Raw genomic sequence first — 19,015 nt, 5'->3', positions numbered from 1 at the left:
TTTATGACAAAAGGAGATATGTTGAATATAAATCCCGTGTTTTCCTGTCCCCTCTGTGGATCTGTGTGACAGACTGGTTCCTTATCAAATAATAGATAGAATTCTCCTCTATCCCAAAGCCCTCGGTTTCATGCGCTGTGTACCATTGTACCATGGAGGTGCTCTGCTATGAGTTCTCAATATTACCTTTGCCTCAGTTTGTATGCCGGACCATACTGCAGCAAAACTGAGTGATTCTTCACTTTTCGACTGTCTTCTTTCACAGGAGGCAGGGCAGTTCACAATAATATTAAACGTATTTCTCTTTTGATCGAAGGTTACCTTGTTGGAAAACTGATCAGACCCGAATATGTCTCCGAATGAATGTCACAGTCTGCTGTCAAATAAGATATGAACATGTACAGCGATTCAAAGAATCATAAATATACTTTGAAAAAAATTGTACAAATGCCTTGAAACAAGGTTTATGACTGGCTTCATGGTGACCCCATGAAGCCAGTCCTTTCTCAATTCAATTCAACTTATTTATAAGAGTCGGTAACAGCTGTAACACTGAGCAATATGGATTATATACTCCCCCAAACATCCTCCTCATTCTGTGTGGTGGAAAGATAAACTTACGTCCTTGTCCAGCCTGTCACAGTTCCAGTTGTTGTAAACTTCTTACTCATTGCTCTGACATCTTTTACGTGTAGCCACTTCCTGACATAAGAAGCACGTGCCTTCTTACAGATTTATTCGGTTTTAGCTCTTTGTCGCACTTGACTACGTGATCTTTAGACATTTTTTTAAATATCAGATTAACCTGAGCTAAAACTCATCTTTATGTGAAAATGTAATTGTTCCACTATTTTTTTTTCTTTTTTGCAATTCCACGAACCACACCCAAGCTAGGTATGAAAAATTAAAAAATCACTTAAAGAGAACCTCCCTGAAAACATGAAGCAGAATATGAGCTCTGAAAAAGCAACACTTCATGCCCTGATCTAAAGAAATTGAGGATGAGAAGCTCAGTCATCGACACAGTCAATGTCAGACGGAAAATGGCTACAGATCCAATTTCTGACTTACATTGGCTTTGGGGCGCTGGGACCGAAGTGATCCACAGTGAGCGCCCAGGGAACTCATCCTGGAGGTCACAAAAGGACCCAGAACAACATCTAAAGCTCTGCAGGCCTCACCTGCCTTAGCTAAGGTCAGTGTTTATGATTCAATAAAAAGAAAGAGGCTGAGCACAAATGGCATCCTGGGGAAAGTTGCAAACTGAAAACAATTGCTGACACAATAATAATAATAATAATAATAATAATAATAATAATAATAATAATAATAATAATGTTCTTCAGGACTTGCTGTAATTGATGCAACAATAAATGCTGCTCCATAGCAGAAAATTCTGGCCATCAGTTTTTTTTTACATTAAGCTTAATAATAATAATAATAATAATAATAATAATAATAATAATAATAATAATAATAATAATAATAATAATAATAATAATAATATCTTGTTGCTGTTGTTTCCATTGCACCTTTGCACATTTCAATAACATTTTTCCTCTGCATTTAACCCGTCCCTTAGGCGGCAGCAACCTGCCACTGTGTGGTGTCCAGGGAAAATTCTGGGGCTAAGATTCTTGCTCAGAGACCCACAGTGCAAATCTGTGGGTGTTGAACCAGGGAACTTGCAGCCTTCATCTCCCCCACACTCCTAGGTTGTAGACAGGACAATTATTCCAAGCACACCAGTAGGGCAACCGCTGAATGGTAAAAAAAAAAATAAAAATGTTTTGTAGTGGCCCTGAATGTAAATCCCATTGAGATGCTGTGGCACAACCTTAAACAGGTCGCACATGCCTAAAAACCCTCCAAGTTTACCAATTAAAGCAATTCTGTACAGATTTGTCAGCCATAATTCCTCCACAGTTGTGTAAAAGACTCATTGCCAAGTATGTTAAATGGTTAAAGACAGTTGTTCCTGCCAACTGTGGCACAACCAGTTATTAGGTTACAAAAAGCACACACATTACCTAAATGAAAAAATGGTCTCAATCAACAATGGTCCATTTGTTCTGCTAAAATTCTATTTGTGCCAGAGCCATTTTTAAAGATATCAAACTACAAAGGTAATTAAAAAGGTGTGTCATAAGCTACATCGCTGTTAAAACTAGGATTAATAAAACGGAAATGTCAAGCAGCATGAAAAAGCTATTTTAAACATAAAAAAAACTATTTTAAAAGCACAAACTCGCAGAAAATCTATTATAATTTCAGTAAAAAGCACTCAAATTTTAACTTAGATTTTGTTTTTACAATTTTTTTGTGTGAGATTGTGCCACACATATACAAGACTTTAGGGCTTTAGACACATCTTCAGCAGGGTGCCAGTATGTGTGGAGGGTGTTGCATATACTTTTTAGCATCTATAGATAAAGTCTTGTATCTGTAATTACTTTGTCCAAACAACGGTTGATGCGACAAAGCTGGTTATCACAATTCATGCAATTCATTGCATCTGTCACATATGTACAGGCCTTCAGCAGAACACTTTTTAAAGCTACAGAGACATTCCCCACTGAGAATGATACAAAAGACGATCATCTAAAAGATCTTCTCTTTCACTGGTTAAATTAGCCATCCTACACATGGCATGTACAATTAAGGATGCAGCACAGATTATATCACTTTGAGTTTCCGCAGTTGCCATACTCCCAGAACATCTAATTACAGAGCTTTGACACAACAATCTTCAAGGTTCAGTGGGAATGCACAAAAGCTGTAACCAACAAGCTGTAATCAAATACAGTCGAACAGGACTAAAAAGCTGCCACAAGCTGCCCGTTCACACTTATCTAAGGCATAAAGATGAAAACGTGGTAGTTATCAGAGCCAATTCTATGAAGATCATATGAAGTGATAGCCTATCTGCTTTCAATTATTTTAATCTAACTCTTTATCATGCGTTGTTTTGCTCTCAGCATGCGTTTTAAAGCATCTATAGAGAACAGTTTTCCTTTCACTCACAGCCCGTACAGTTTGAGGTCAACGTTTCTATCATCCATTGACACAGTCTGCAGCCCATCTCCAGTTTATATTTCTAAACTTTCAGACTCCTTTCAGTCATGGACACAAGCAATCATTTCAGCACATTGAGGAAGTGTTTGTGGGGAAAAAAAACAGACAAAACAATGAATATAAAGCTTTGGAGGCAGCCTGTGAAGTATAGACATGATCATGTTTGATGCACTCAATTTTACTCTGAAGTTGGGTTTTCCAAGTTGGAAAGTCAGAGGTCTCACAGCAGCAATGAGTTCAATATTCAACATGGCTGCCTCACGAATAAAACCGTTTATTATTAGCATGCCTGACAGTCGGACTCTCATTAAAGCAGAGGCACATATAGTACTATTTTTTTAATTCCCTATTGTAAAAAGGTTACTTAAGTCATTGAAAAGAAATACCTTGTAATTTGTTTGTCTTGCTGAAATTAGATAGCATTAGCACCTCATTGGTTTTGCAACTATCTGATGTGTTCCTGAAAATCGAACGAGAATTATTTTATTTTTGGTAACCAGTGAGACCGGTTGAGATATGGACAGTAAAGACATTTAAAGTGACTGATAATTGAAGGAAAAGCTGGTACTTGCTGCTGGTATATGCCAAGTCTATGGTACGTTATTGTTGGACTATTTACCTTCCAAATATCACCACGAATGTTGGTTATCAATACACTAAACCGAAATATTTTGACCTGCTCATGTCATTATAAGCAATCCTGGGGCACTGTGAACATCTGTATAATATATTTCAGCCCACACCAACCGTCATGCCATAAAAGGTTGATAAAATAGGAATAAAATGAATTTGAATTCTGAAGGAGCGATCACAACGCAACAGCACTCAGTTTTCCATTAACGCCTGTATGTAGTTTTATTCCCAGTTTAAATTAAACATCTTTTTAGACTAATCCGTTGCTATCTTTGGGGTCAATCTGCCTCTTCCTGGGGTGGCTTTTTACAATTGGTGTGAAATGAAGGGCCTCTGGGTCAAAAATAGAATCTGCAGGCGCAGATAGTGACCGTTGCTGGATGCTAAAACCGACTGCTGCTCTTACTGGCTTTGGTAGCACCACCAATCACCACAGGACCATTGAATCATGACTGTTGCATTGCTTTAGTTCAAACTGGACATCTTTAATCCTCCCTCATAAACTCACTGTTCTCTGTCAGGACAAACAAAACAGGGCAGAATAAACAACCCGGCTGCCAAAATACTGAAGACCAAATGTTTCTGGTCAACAGGGGCAAAATGACAGCAGTAAAAGCATCTGCTTTTTTGAAAAATGAGACAAATGAATGCCAAGCAAATGCCAGTTAAAGTTCCCACAAGAAATCTGTGGTCTTTGTCTGCAAATACAGCCATGTGGACTCAGTAAACTAACACAAGGGACTTCATTAAGACACAGCCACTCCTGCCGAACTAACTTGTGTGCTGATTAAAGCTACTCTGTGGTAGCCATTACTTTCCCACTGATTAGGAACCAGTGATTGTGTTAAGGCTGATTGGAGCCAAACACACATAAGCTGGCATACCAATTACATCAAGTGCCATCCAGCGAATGGTCAAAGTGTACTTCAGGTTATTTAGAATTCAACTTGGTTGTGGCTGAAAACATGATTATTCTGATGAGCTATTTCTGGTGAGTGTTGTCTTTAAAAATCAAAGTAGCAAATTACTTCGAATTGCGTGAAGAGAACCAACCTGTTATGGGTGGGCAAAGAGAAAGCCCTGATCAGCTTTGTTTTAAACACATTCTTTGGGGCTGTGAAATATTCCACGGTAGAAGTACTTGCATATCTGCCACAAAATGTTTCTATGCATCTTTAGCTTCTAACACAGATGGGAGGTTAGAACAAACAATAGCGATTGTTCACAAAAGGAAAGCTCAAAAGACAAAGCTAATATTTTTTAACACAAAAAAAAAATGTATGGGTAGCTTTAAATGTGCTCATCATCAATCCTCTGCATGGGCACGCTGCTCTGAATCATAAAGAGATGCACAGCTCCCAAACATAATCTCAGCAATCAATCAGCCACACCACAAAGAAGTCAATGGGCCTTGACAGTATGTACTTGTCAGATCTCTGCCTTTAATGCAATACTGCCTGATGCCTCTGAAATATAGCAAAAGCTCAAGTGTTGCATCCTTTTTGATGCAGCGGTGGTCCTTTGTCCACCCCCTTTTTTAAATTAACCAAGTTAAGCTATGTACATGTCTCTGTGAAGAATGACTATATACTTCTGTCTGTCTGTCTGTCTGTCTTTCTGGATGGATGGATGGCCGCATGTTTAAGGTCAAAAATTCCCATAAACATGCTCCAAAACCTTGTGGACAGCTCTCCCAGAAGAGTTGAAGCTGTTATAAAGGGAGGACCAATGTCATATTGAACCCCATGGATTAAGAATGGGATGTTACTTAAGTTCATATCAAGTTCAAGGCAGCCTTTGGTAACATATCACACACACACGCGCACAGACACACACACACACACACACACATATACACACATACATATATATATATATATATATATATATATATATATATATATATATATATATATATATATATATATATATATATATATATATATATATATATACATACATATATACATATATATATATATATATATATAAAATTAGATAGATAGATAGATAGATAGATAGATAGATAGATAGATAGATAGACAGACAGACAGATAGATAGATAGATAGATAGATAGATAGATAGATAGATAGATAGATAGATAGATAGATAGATAGATAGATAGATAGATAGATAGATAGATAGATAGATAGATAGATAGATAGATAGATAGATAGATAGATATACACATGTTTTAACATTAAGGTTATAGCTTTTCCCATATTTGCACAAATATCCCAATGTGTGCCTGCAAGGAAATTAAGTTCTGGAGTAAATTTGCATTGCTTAAGCTGTAATACAGGATATATTGCATAAATATCTAATATTGTACAGTGCTGCCTTAGCAATTCTTGTTTCCCGAGAAAGCTCAGAGCCTAATGACATTTTATTAATGTATTATTGAAGAAAACCATAATCCGCTTTTTGTTCTGTTGTTCATGCATATCCTGTGATTCACTAGAGTTTGCATTACAATATATTCTGTGAAACATCTTTTTTTTTATCTCCCTTCCATTTTACCCACAATGAAAATGTTCAGTCTTCGAAAAAAAAAAGAGATAAAACATTTACATTGAGAGGAAAAAAAAGCTGTTATCTTAAGGAAGCAGAGGACGTGACATATCTTCTGAGGGGCTTTTAAAAGTCATTAGATAGTTGAAATATAACATGCTGCATTTACAGTGAAGCCAACTGAGCAAAAAGACTGAAGGGAACATTATGGTTTATACCCAAGAGGTGAAGTTTGTGCTATTGATCATCACATTATCAAAGTTAGATTAAAAGTTTTAAATCTTTTATAGCTACTTGTAAACTTATGTGCAGGCTGTCAAGGAATTTTGATGGTACAAATGTGTTATGGTATGCCATATCCAGAAAATACAAACTGTATTAAGGGACATTTGTGCCCGCTTTGCTAAGTACGTAGGTCCACCCAATTATACAGTTATTCCAAGGTCATGTCTGTGTTTTGGTCCTACTCTTAACCAACAAAACATGATAATTATGCCTTTGGAGAGGCTGTAGAAGGTGTAAGTCTATGCAGGTTAGGTGCAGCATTGATTGATCTGTCGTTTAGATCAGTGACTCCAAACCTGGAGGGGGCCCAGGACAGTTTCTTGGCTTTAACATCAACAAAACTGTCAAGATGTTTTTTTGTTTTTTTTTTGTCACACACTGAACTAGTATAATACTAAGATGATAAATCCAAAAAATGGTTAGCAGCAAATAAACTTTAACTGAATCAAATAGCTGTTTGAACTTAAATTAAAAAAAGAACATGTATTGGTCTGAATGAGTTTGGAATCTATAAAGCGACGTTTCCCGTGCACATATTAACTTTGTCCAGTGAGGCAGACAGAGCAGCGCAGCATCAATCGGCAGATGCAAGACCCTGAATCAAACACTACTGTTGTAAGAAGAGCATCCTCACCCCCTTACATGTAACACTGTAGGGGGGGGGGGGGTGTAGTGCAGGATAAGTGTGAGAATATAAGTGACACAGACAGAGGTTGCTTACTTCAGCATTTAGGACTATGTAGCAGAAACCCTTAGAGAGAATTAAGAGTAAAGCTGCTGGATTCCTTGCATGTTGTGAATGCCACGGTATTCTGTATTCAGCTGGATTTGAATCCTGTTGACATGTCTGCTACTGTGCAGCTACTGTGCAGCATTTTAGCCTGGCTGAATGATACAGGCAGCAGAATTTGGACCTTAGCTTACTTTTCCATGGGTGACAGTGGTGTTCACATTTGGCCTGTAGTTGTTTCTGATGAGTAATTGAGATAGGTGTTGCATTATGGTGACAAAGCTTTGTATAAGGCTAAATCAGGATATTTTAGTCTTTTTTCAATACCACTGTGCACTTAGAGTAATTCTGAACATAAACATTCTGGATATGTTCAGCTTTTAAACAACACTGTATTTGTTCGATACACGTGGCTGACAAACCAAAAGGGCTGTACCAAAGATTTCCGGTAATTATTTGTGTATCATTACACCCCTACACATTATGTATGGCTATTTATTGATACAGCACTCAACCAAACCGGATTTCAACTGAAATAAACTTTTATTATTTTGTCAATATTGTCACAATTAATTAATTAATTAATTAATTAATTCCAAAGCCTCTAATTAATGGATTATTTTTCTGTGACATTCCTCAACTAGTTTATGTTAACAAAAATGTGCTTTCCTTCAAGACCTGTCTGTGTCTCAGCATTCTAAGTATTATCCAGATATGCAAACATTTCAACAATTACTGAGGCCAACTTAGTGCACCTCGACAGCCTATCATCATCCATTTACAAAACCTTCACCAGCACTTCAGTCGCCCCCACATAGTGACTGAAGTTTTTGCATCATATACAATTACTGCAGCTCATAACGTGTCATCCCAGCTGCGCAAAGGGTCTCCAGCAAAGGGTCTGCGGCTTGAACATCAGCATGTGCGAATTGTTTGCACGTTAGCAGTCAGTTTAGCGTTTATCCCGGTACCGTGCAAGGCTTAACAAGCTCTTGCTCCAAATTGAAATTGTCATTTCGGCCAGAGCTCATGATTAACCATGATTTATTGCGTGTGTATTTTAAAAAAATGACAGCACAGCAGTCTGCAGTCTGGCACAAGCTGTTTCTGGTCTCCAGTGTCTTCACCACACTAAGAACCCAGCAGACAGTCTGGAACGTAGGGACCCCACCACCCCACCGTCACGTCCTTTCTTCTCCGCCAGATTTATGAAGAGGAGGCCCTTTATTAAGACACAGCTGATGACAGAACACACAAGCACTGCATCAGCATGTTTCACAATTATTGCATTGGCACAAACACACAAACACACACACACACACATACACACAAATTGCATGCCTTTAAAGCTTCCGATCCTCTATTCAGCTCCCTTAATTGTGAAATTTCATTAAATTGAATGCGAGATCACAGCAGTCACAGGGAGCCAATTAACAGGGGGCAGATAAGCTTTATGGAAATATTACAGGACATTACACTAATGATATTTGAATTTGCAGGGGCAAAATGCCTATTTTGACTCACTTATTAGGAAGCCCCCCCGTATGCCTCCCACACATACTTTAAGTTTAGGCAGCATTAAAGTGTGCTACAAGCTATTTAGATATGTCCACCTACTCAGTGTGTTTCATAAAAATGGTCATTAAGCAAACTAAAACGCACGGTTTCACACACTAACCCCAAGCCAATAACGTTTGTGAAGGGTGGAAATGAAACTGCGAGGGAGCCGAAATTACGTCGCATGTATAGTTCCTGCGGTGCGGCTCTCTCTTTTGCTTTCACCTCGTGAAAACTTCGAAAACCACCCGAGCTGCGCCAAATTAGACTGTAGAGATGGAGAAAATGTGCCTCTTTTCATCAGTGTCCTTGGTTTGCGAATCTCAAAAGTGCACTGCAGTGAGCTCAAAGCACAGCTGTGAGGTAGCCTTGATATAAATACCACCAAGCTTGGGGGTTTCTGCTTTTCTTTTCATTTTCTCCGTCCTGTAAATAACCAAGGGAACCCCAGCTTTTACATTTATCCACCCAGCATGAGCCCCAAGACTTGTTTAAATCATACAATCTTATGCTCTAGAAGAAAGTATAACTCATCAGCAGGCTAGGGTGTGCAACAGAAGTTAGGATTTGAGATTTCCAATGACACCTGCTGGACTCGGGTTGAATACTTCCAAGGGAATTAAATCATGCGCAATAAAGTCAAGCTGAAATACAAATATCCCCCAGAGAAGAGCTTCTTCTTAAGCGCTCATCGTCTAAACATTCAAGCTTGTTGTTCGTTTCAGTTAGGTGTTTGGCTTAAATGGGCAAGGCCCTGACACAATACAGGAACAGCTGGTTTGTTTTTATCTTTGAATAAAAACCTTTGAATCACACAATTTCTCATTTTGAAGCCCTTACTTGCTCACAGTCTTGGACTTCCAAGTTCATCGTGAATGGAGCCACTGCTACAGGTGATGAACCCTAGCAACGGACATCTCTGACAGTCACATGTAACATCTTTCCATTAGGCATGTGCCAGAACGCATGCATTTCCAGTCATTAGGAAAGTGGTGGGGTGAATGAGATCTTAAGAGTAAGGCAGAGCTGCCCCTCCCCCACATGTTGCTAGACTCTGCTGATGTTTTGGTTTTTCCTTAGTTACAAGAAAGACGAATTCAGCTGTTTGGAAATATTTCCAGTCAGAAAAAACAGGGAGCAATCATGGCATCAAAGCTAAAGGAGATCTCCAGTCACGACACACCGGGAGCAACCAACAATGGCGACTAATGGATTTCATCGGCACTGCGGGGAAGACCCAACACGGGACACAACAGTGATGGCAATGTTTCAAATCAGGCTGTTGAACCATTTGTTTCCAAGAAATGTTATCGGTTATAAAATTGGAGGGCTTTTGATATTTTCAAAGCGGTTTGGACAAACCAGGACAAAGACTCAGAAGATTTTGCTAGAATTGACTGAAATCTTTCTTCTATGTTTACTATACAAATAAAAACACCCCGGGTTCATCCCATATTACAGATAAGGAAACAGCATAGAGAATATCATCATTTTAAGGGCACACCTCACAGGTTATCCAGATAAGTGGCTGTAGCGTTAAGAGACAGCGACAAAAGTTGAGAATTGTTCAACTTTCTTGTGTTGCGTCACACGCATGAATGTCACCGGTCCCTGGGCTGGAGGAGAGCAAGCGAGTGTCCCCTCATCACACAAGTTCCATAGGAAATTAATGGAGAGGGAGCGACGCCACTCCCCGTGTGTCGAGCCCATTATGACGGTAATACTGTTGCTAAACAATGATTAGCGAGCTACCTGTGTGTATTAAGAACCAGACTCCAGACTCTCTTTGAACAGATAGCCGACTAATCAGCCAGCTGAGATCCAGTCGCTACGTTTCACTCTGTAAAGAGCAGAACAGCAAACAAATACAATATTCTACTTGGTAACTATCACAAAATTGTACTATCATGCATGCTGAATATTATATTAACATGTGTTCTGTAAATAGGCTGGGGTGTTTCCACTGTTAAACTTGAATATTTTGTTTTATTTTTACCTGAGTTTGCCATATCAATGATTGTGCAATATTTACTCTGGTATTTACCTTTTTTATCTTCTATTCTTGGCACTTCTTTTGAACTAACTTAAGTTAGACTAGTTTGTTCTTTTTTCTTCTCTTTTTTTTCACTGCTAATTATTGCGTGTAACTGTCTGTGTCTTTGCCACTGTTACACCCGGATTTCCCCATTGTGGGAAAATAAAGGAATACTTATTTTATCTTAATTTTATAGGGTATATGTGTAGAGTTGCTACGAAACATTGTCAAACTGGGCCCCTAAGTGTGACCCATTAAAAGACAACACACTTCAGACACTCGTCAAAAAATAAACTTCTATTATTTTCTATCAAACGATCCGAGCCGGCTGCATCTGGTCAGCAGCCGATGCTCGAAAGCTCAGTGCCCAGCCATCCTAATCTGACCTGTTCTGTACCGAAGCATCGATGCTTCTGATAAAACTGTCAGACGTGCCGTAATCTGTCCTGCCTTGGCATGCTCCAGCACGACAAATCATATGTGCGCTAAAGGGAACAATTCACGCATGCTGAGTGATCAGATGCACCTCTACTGATGTCCGTTCCCTTAAGTAGGGGGACAGTATTTGGATTTTTAAAGAAGGGAGTCTCTAATCCAGGTCCTTAATTTTACTGTCCTGGATGTTTTACTGAATATTCTCTTGTTGCAAAACACGTGGTTTGGATATTTTGAAGGATATTCTCGAATGTCATCAAGGTCTGCGGAAGCCTGGGAATGAATCGTTCAGTTTAAACCGGTATGTTCAAGCAAAGGAAGATCAAAAAAAATACAGGATAGTGGCCGCTTGGAATGACGCTTTGCGCGTGATCTTCTCTTCTGCATTTCTGATTAATTCAACTGTTTCAAATTTAGCAAGCTTTCCAACCGTAAACAGGCTTCACTCTAAAGTAAAGGAACAGTGTGTCAGGACCACATAGGTGATAATATGAAAGACTAAAGTGCTCAAATCTTACCATGTTGAATATTTAAGATCCCTTTGCATGGATCGTCATTCACAATTGAAATAAGTTTTACTATAACATTGTTTCTTCTTTCCTGATACCAAATGTCTTGGTCTTTGGTTCGATGCCTTTATCAGATTTATTAGGTTTTATTTTATCCAAAAATATGTTTAGAATGTAAGAAAAAGCATCAGTTACTGAGAATAATATGAATACCTCAAATATTACTATGCATCTGGGATTTATTTGGAAATTGAGGACATTAATTAAAACAGTGTATACTACATATTTGCCTTACTCTGTGTATAAAGAAATTAAATTAAAAATGTTTATTGACCCACAGTACTATAATTGTAATGATCAAGATGCTTTATAATTTTAGCTGTAATAGAAATCACTGTTGGTTTTCTGTTTTAATTAAATAAATCACATCCTGTGGTGTTTTGTTTCATATTTTTGTGTGAATACTGTGAAACTGTGATAATTTTACTCAAGGCTATAGTTCTCTGAGCATTTTATACCAACCTAATCAAACTGTGTCAACAAAGACTCCAAGAATCAATCCTGAGTTACTAAAATATTGTTGATAAAAGAAAAAAAAAATAGAAAACAAATTGCCCCCAGTGGATGAGCGCATGGGCTGCGTGGTCAGGACACAAACATGTAGACTGGCTTCATTCCACCTTTGTAAGTTTATGGGCTCAAGGACGAGACAAAGAGGGAAAATGTTTGACATGCTGCCTAAGAGTCCTACTGAGGTCTCTCTCTGCATAACACATGGGGGCTTAAATTAACAAAGTACATGTTTTTTTATTATAAAGACAAAGGCAAATTAGGCAAAGACAGAGATAAAAAGACATGGTGTTCTATTATTTTTCTGAAAAGTGTGCATTTGTATTCTTCCCCACCTGAGTTAACACTTTGTTGAACCAGCTTTCTCCGCCTTTTGTGGCTCCAAGCCCTTTGGGACATGTCTCTAGCAGCTTTACACATGTACAGACTGATGTTTGTTCCCATTCTGCTTTGCAAATGAGCTCAACCTCAGCCTGACTTGATGAAAAGGGTCTGTGAACAGCAATTTTCAAGTCTTGTCACAGTTTTTTTTTTTTTTTTGTAACTTCTCTTCACTGGCTCCCAATTTGCTCATTCACGCTCATTTTTAAAATTCTTTTTTTTTATGTTTTTAAGTCTTTCAATGGATGTGCCCCCTATCTTACCTGTCAGAACTTCTGCATATGTGGCTCTCACCTCATTCACTAAGATCAGTGGATCAGATTATCTTGGATGTTTCAGAAACACAATTCAAGCCAAAAGTTTGCAGAACGTGGCAGGTCTCGAACACTTTCACACTCCAGTTGAGGCAGGTACCCTGAATGGCTGTTTTAAATTTGAAAATGTATTCTTGCTCCTTGGCCTAGTGTAATAACCCTTATTTATAGTTACTACAATAAAATACATACAAAGTTTTTATATTTCAAAGGGACAAAATGTGACTAAGTTTATGAGGAATGCAATACATTTTCAAGGCACTTAGTCTAGCTATTTTTATTCCGTTGATAAGAATGACAATATTCTTTTTTTTTTTCCAGGTTCCCCCCAAGAATGATGGCCTCATTATGCTGCACCAACATTATTTGTGCACAGATCTGATCCTTTCATTTCCTACTCCGTGTTATCAGTCTTCATCGCTTTTCACCAGGAGAAGTGGTGCCCTGGAGGTTCGTGACACACAAAGCTCAATTAGGATCACACTGTGAATCATACTCGTCACGGCAATGAATCACGTGCTCCCACAGCAGCGGTGCAGCCAGGTGAACTCCAAGATGGTGGGAGCACATGCACATGAGGAGGCGGGAGATGGAGTTTAACAATGTTTAGCAGCCGAATGTTTTTTTTTTTTGGAAAATCAAGCACTTAATCCTTGTAAGGAAGTTATTTAAGCCTTTTTGTCAATTTCAGACCACAGCAGAAGCAGGATGACCTGTAGGCATTTATGCAATAAAAAAAAAAAGAGCTTGATGTATGAACGCAAAACAGCTGACGTATCCTGAACATATAAGTGGAAATATTAGTACTTTTAATCACCGCTTCGCTTTCTTGTTGTTGTTCAGATGTCAAAAGAAATACGCTTGAATCCTGATGACAGAGAAAGCTACTGCAGTCGGATATTGTTAGGAGAGAAAGAATAATCACCTTAATTGAGAGCATCATATTCCCAAACAGCCTTTTAAGTCAAAGCCTTTTCCCACAGGAAACCACAGATTCATTAGCCAGACCACCAGCTGCCCTCACTTCTCTGCTGTGTATGCAGCCAGCTAAGCAGCCAAAACAGATGCTGTTGTTCTCCTGCTTCTAGCACTAATTGACTGGTGCAATGTCACTTGCTTTGGACAACAAAATCTAGCCCATGCCTAATCATTCACATTGGCAAGAACTCCTGAAACAGATCTTTGCCTGCAGCTGCTGCTTCCAGGTTGAGATCTCGCATAATTGGAACTTTTCTTATAAAACAGTTGTGGGCTCTGAAGTGAATTTTGGCGAAATGACTTGACAAGCCAGGAGCTAATAAAGCCAGAATGATTCTGTGGCACCAGATAATCTCTGTCATATTGAATTATTCATAAGAAAAATGTTATTTAAGGCCAGAGCTGCTGTGGGTGAGTTAAACAGGTGCACATAAGCCAATTTCATAAGTTGTGACTCAAGAGATATGAACTCTATTGACAGGGTTTGCATGTAAATGAGATTTCATGTAGAACAGACCTGTAGGAAGAAGATATTTACAGTGACTGTCCTGCAGCCCACATGTCTCCGGTGAGACACTGACCCCCCCAGAACACACTAATTTAATAATGTCTCACCTTATAACACATAATAACAGTGATTAACAATAATTGGCAACAGTTCTATCATCATTTTGGCAAAAATGTGTGTGTGTTAGTGGGTTTCACAGTTGGAACAACACATTAAAAGGGAAAAAAGGGTGGAAAAGTGAAATGGTGCTTACCTCCCCAAAGTAACACCACTGACTGCAGCAGCAGGATGTGCAACATGTTTCTCCGGATCGTGGAGAACCAAAAATTCCCGTCCAAATTTAAGTGCATGTCCAAATGTCTTAGTTTAAACAGAAAAAAAAAGTCATCTGGCATCCACAAAAACATTCAACTGCATATTCTCTGAAATAACTGCTGCATCCAAGATATTTGTGCACAAAAGCTGAGCTGAACTAAGCAAATCTGAACAGGACTGGATTTTAGACAGAAATTGCACAAACTACAAGAATGAAAACTTGCTGCTTTGCATCAACCTTTTCAGCTCTCTTCTGCAGGACTCTTGAGATGTCGAAAACAAGGATGGAAAGCCTGCTCGGATGCATGTTCCAAATCAATTTTTGTCGTGTCATCAAGTTCATCCAAAAAATTAGGAAATTAAAAAGAGAAATATAATGTTTAATTCTCCCTTTTCAGATGTTCAGTTTGTTTGGATGTTTTGCACAACCGGATTGCTAAAGCTGTTTGCGGCGTGGTGCGTAATGTCCGAAAGGAGACACTCACAGTCCGACATCAAGGATGCTGAAGCACACAAACAAACAAACAAACAAACAAACAAAAAAAGTTCAAGTTGCACCAGAGACCAGCATACATCCACGCCTTCGCAACCTGTCGTTTCGTTTAAAGTCCAATGCGCAACTCCAACAGCGTCGGCGGCGCGCACCGGAGCAACTGTTTTCCTCTGCCAGTCCTAATTAGACTCTGGGTCGGGATGATTCCAGGATTTCGCCAAAGTCCGGCTTCAAGGGTTCATCTTTCTGTGCTCATGTGGAAAGACAGAGTCCAGTCTGCAGAGTCGGGAGCTTACGCATTCCCAGCCTCGTCCAATGCGCGCAGAGAGAAGCACAGAGAGGAAGAAAGCGGTGACAGCATCTGCCAGCGGCGCCTTACTCGGGAGGAGTCTTCCTCTCTGGGAATATCAAAGCAAATAACAAGTCGAACTATAATTAATTTTAACTATTTGGAATATTCACGAAGCACTCGTTGAGCCTTTATTATTACTATTATTATCCTTATTATTTTTACTAAGATAATAGCTTTTGTATTGAGAGGTGTCTGATTGTCTTTTTAGCGTTATTCCCAAATCTGTTTTCCATGTACGCCCCAGATGAAAAAACTTGAAAAGTTGTCTCCGGACATGTGTAACCCATTGCATGACTGCCCCACTTGGCAGCCACTAGCGACCCCGTGCGGCGTGGGAACTGCAACGTGCATATATGTGTGGGGGGGGGGGATAGTGAACTGATAAACGTGTAGCAGCAAATCCAATTTAAGGTGATCTCAAAATGAATCAAACTGAATCAAAATAGTAACCACATTTCCTTCCTTTCTACATTACACGAGAGTTGCTAAAGTGGTTCATATTTGGGGTAAAATTTTAGTTTCCATGTACTGTTGTCCTAACTACTCCACTGAGTTTTAAATTGCTTTATTGCAGCTCTGTGGTTTAAATTCTGTGAGAAGTCATTGCCACTTGGGAAATTATCAAAAACAAAGCAAGAAAAGTAGTGTATTGCTGTGATCTGGTTGCTGGTTAAACTAGGAGTTTCAGACCTGTTTTTTTTTTTTTTTTTTTTTTTTTTTAGCAGACCAGATGGCATGGTGAAATACAGATAAAGAATAATCCATGAACGCTAAATACAGAAAGATATGGGATGAGTCACCCAGAGTCTTATCCTTCAGAGGATGTGTTTTCATGGCGGCCGAGATGTCTGCCAGTCTTGTACTCAGTGTAATGTAATCAACTTACACAAAGTGTCTTGCAAATGTATTCATACGAACTGAACATTTTTAACATTTGAAGAAAATTCAGCCCCCACTACAATTTCTTTTTTTTTGTGAAATGCAATCACCTTTTGCTGCTGTCCCGGCTACAGTTCTTTTTGGCTCTGTCTCTACGTGCTCTGCACATCTAGAGACTGAAATCTTTGCCCATTCTTCTTTGCAAAATAGCTCAGATTCTGTCAAATTGGATGGGAAGCATTTAAGAACAGCTTTTTTTTAAGTCTAGCCCAAAATTCTCAGTTGGATTGAGCTCCAGACTTTGGTTTGGCTAGTGTAACATATGCATACAGATATTTGGATCTAAATATTTTCCTATTGTAGGTCTTTTTTTTTGGTCATGATTTTTTTAGGTCTTAATGTTTTGTTTATCACTTTGGTTTCGATTAACTGAGGTGATCATTTTTGGGTTTTGACACTTATCTCTTTCATATAAAGTCCAGTCCTTACAGCTGATATTCTTACTTCATTCTACTGTACTGTTCCTTATATTTCTATTTCTTTCACATTCATATTCAAATGTTTTTCTTCATGTTCGGTTTAGTGAGATTCCTTTTGTGTCCTGTTGGTTCTCTCCTGCGTTGATTTCTGTTGTAATTTATCCCTTTCTGCAAACTCCTAAGTTTAGTGTTTCATCCAGCACTCTCCTGATCTCATTCAATCACCTCCCCAACAGCTGAAGCCGGCCTGTTTTATTACCTCCTTGTCGGATCCTTCCTCTGTCCGTCATTTGTGTCCGTCCATGCCTTTTTTCCTGTGCTTCTTGTCTCTGTTGATTGGATGTTCCAGGCAGTCACACTTCAGTTCCTTCTGTGCCAGTTCATCACTTCTGTAAGTTTCATTTCAATAAATCATCATTACAATCAGCTTGAGGCTGCCATTTATCTGTCTGCGCTCGGGTCCTATTCCACAAATGATGAAAGTTTGAGGTTGTTGCCCAGCTGGAAGTTGAACCTCTGGCCCAATCTTAAAACTGTTTTAGCCCCCAGTTTGGTCCCATATTTAGCGTCATTCATCTTCCCATCAACTCTGGCATCGATACAGCATGATTCTGCAACCACAATGTTTCCCAGTGGGGACGGTGTGCTCAGGGTTGTGGTCTGTGTTGATTCCCCATCGCATAGTTCAGTTTTGGTCTCATTCGACCACAGCTCTTCCCTCCACATGTTTACTCTGTCCTCTAAATGGTTTGTGGCAAAAACGCAACTGAGCAATCCATTGTCGTTCTTTTGGCTTTGTCTTCAACAATGACCGCCTTCTTGCCGCTCTTCCACAAAGATGCTGAGTGCAAATTGTTCTTATATCCAATGAGCTGTGGATGTAGGCAGCTCCTTCAGAATAACCATGGAAACCTCTCTGATTAATGCTCTCCTCTCAACCTCTCAGAGGTATAAGACCTTCACTGAGCAACTAGATTTATTCTGAGATTAAATTACACACAGGTGGACAGTATCCACCAATTATGCTGAAGGCAGTTGGCTGCTCTGTATTTTGCTTAAGGGATGTCAGAGTAAAGGGGACTAAATAAATATGCAAGCCATACATTTCAGATTTTTCTGTGGAACACCATGCATCATGTTCCAACCACTTTTTGCATTGGTATTACGATTAAAATCCTTATAAAAAAAAAAAACATTAAGCTTTGTGGTTGCAGCCTGACAGATCTTGAAATAGTTCCTGGCATATGAATACCTTTTGTAAGGCACTGTAAGAGTCAATCTCTGCTGTTTCCCACTTAGAGCCGTGGTATTTATTCTAATTTTAGGCTTCTCCCTCTAGCTTGCTTCAAATTCCCACTTTCCTCCTTGAGGACTTAAGCTTTTACCTCTCCCCAAATGTGCGCTATTTGTTCCTGGAAACAACAGCTCCTCTTATACAGCTGCAAAAAGCATTAGAGGTGCAGGGAACAAGTGTGTTGATGCAGAGCTGTCACTTCACTCGCAGTAATGATGGACTGGAACATCACTTACACAAAGGCTGACAGACGTCCAAAAGTCGCCCCCTTCCAGAGGCCGACACTCAGTCAGAGCCCATGAAGCCCACACTACACTGAGGCCCATTCAGCTGCCGGAAAGCAAAGCCAGTGCCAGCCAGAACTCGAGTGGATTTAGTTACATGGTCTGTAGCTGCAAGTCATTAAAAAAAAAGCTAACCTTCTTTCAGTACAGCACATGGTAAGTCCATTTCTCTGGCTAAATTATCAACACATTTTGCCGCTGTAAAAGCTCACACGAACCCGTCTCCTTCCTATGCATGAAGGGGCATGCTTTCAAAGACATAGGAACTCATTTAAAAAAAGCCAGTAATGCTGTAAGAGAGGAAAAAAAAGAGTCTATGACTTTGACTTCACATTTGCCTCGTTTAGACCTACCGACCTCAAAGTCAGCAAGCCCTCATTGTTTGATTTACAGTCAA

The 19,015-nt window shown here is 39.2% G+C and overlaps 1 protein-coding gene across 1 annotated transcript in view; it reads right to left on the bottom strand.

Moving 5' to 3' along the window:
* si:dkeyp-14d3.1 (transmembrane protein 132C) overlaps positions 1-15,368 on the bottom strand; it is a gene marked incomplete in the record, with an annotated part of 190,754 nt that extends 175,386 nt beyond the window's left edge. The window contains 1 exon segment of the mRNA XM_036144547.1: positions 14,776-15,368.
* Between the last annotated feature and the right edge of the window lie 3,647 nt (positions 15,369-19,015).

The sequence above is a fragment of the Fundulus heteroclitus genome, chromosome 12 (assembly GCF_011125445.2).
Source record: "Fundulus heteroclitus isolate FHET01 chromosome 12, MU-UCD_Fhet_4.1, whole genome shotgun sequence".
NCBI lineage: Eukaryota > Metazoa > Chordata > Actinopteri > Cyprinodontiformes > Fundulidae > Fundulus > Fundulus heteroclitus.
Note: the sequence above shows the minus strand (reverse complement) of the source record. Positions and strands in the feature narration are given on the sequence as shown.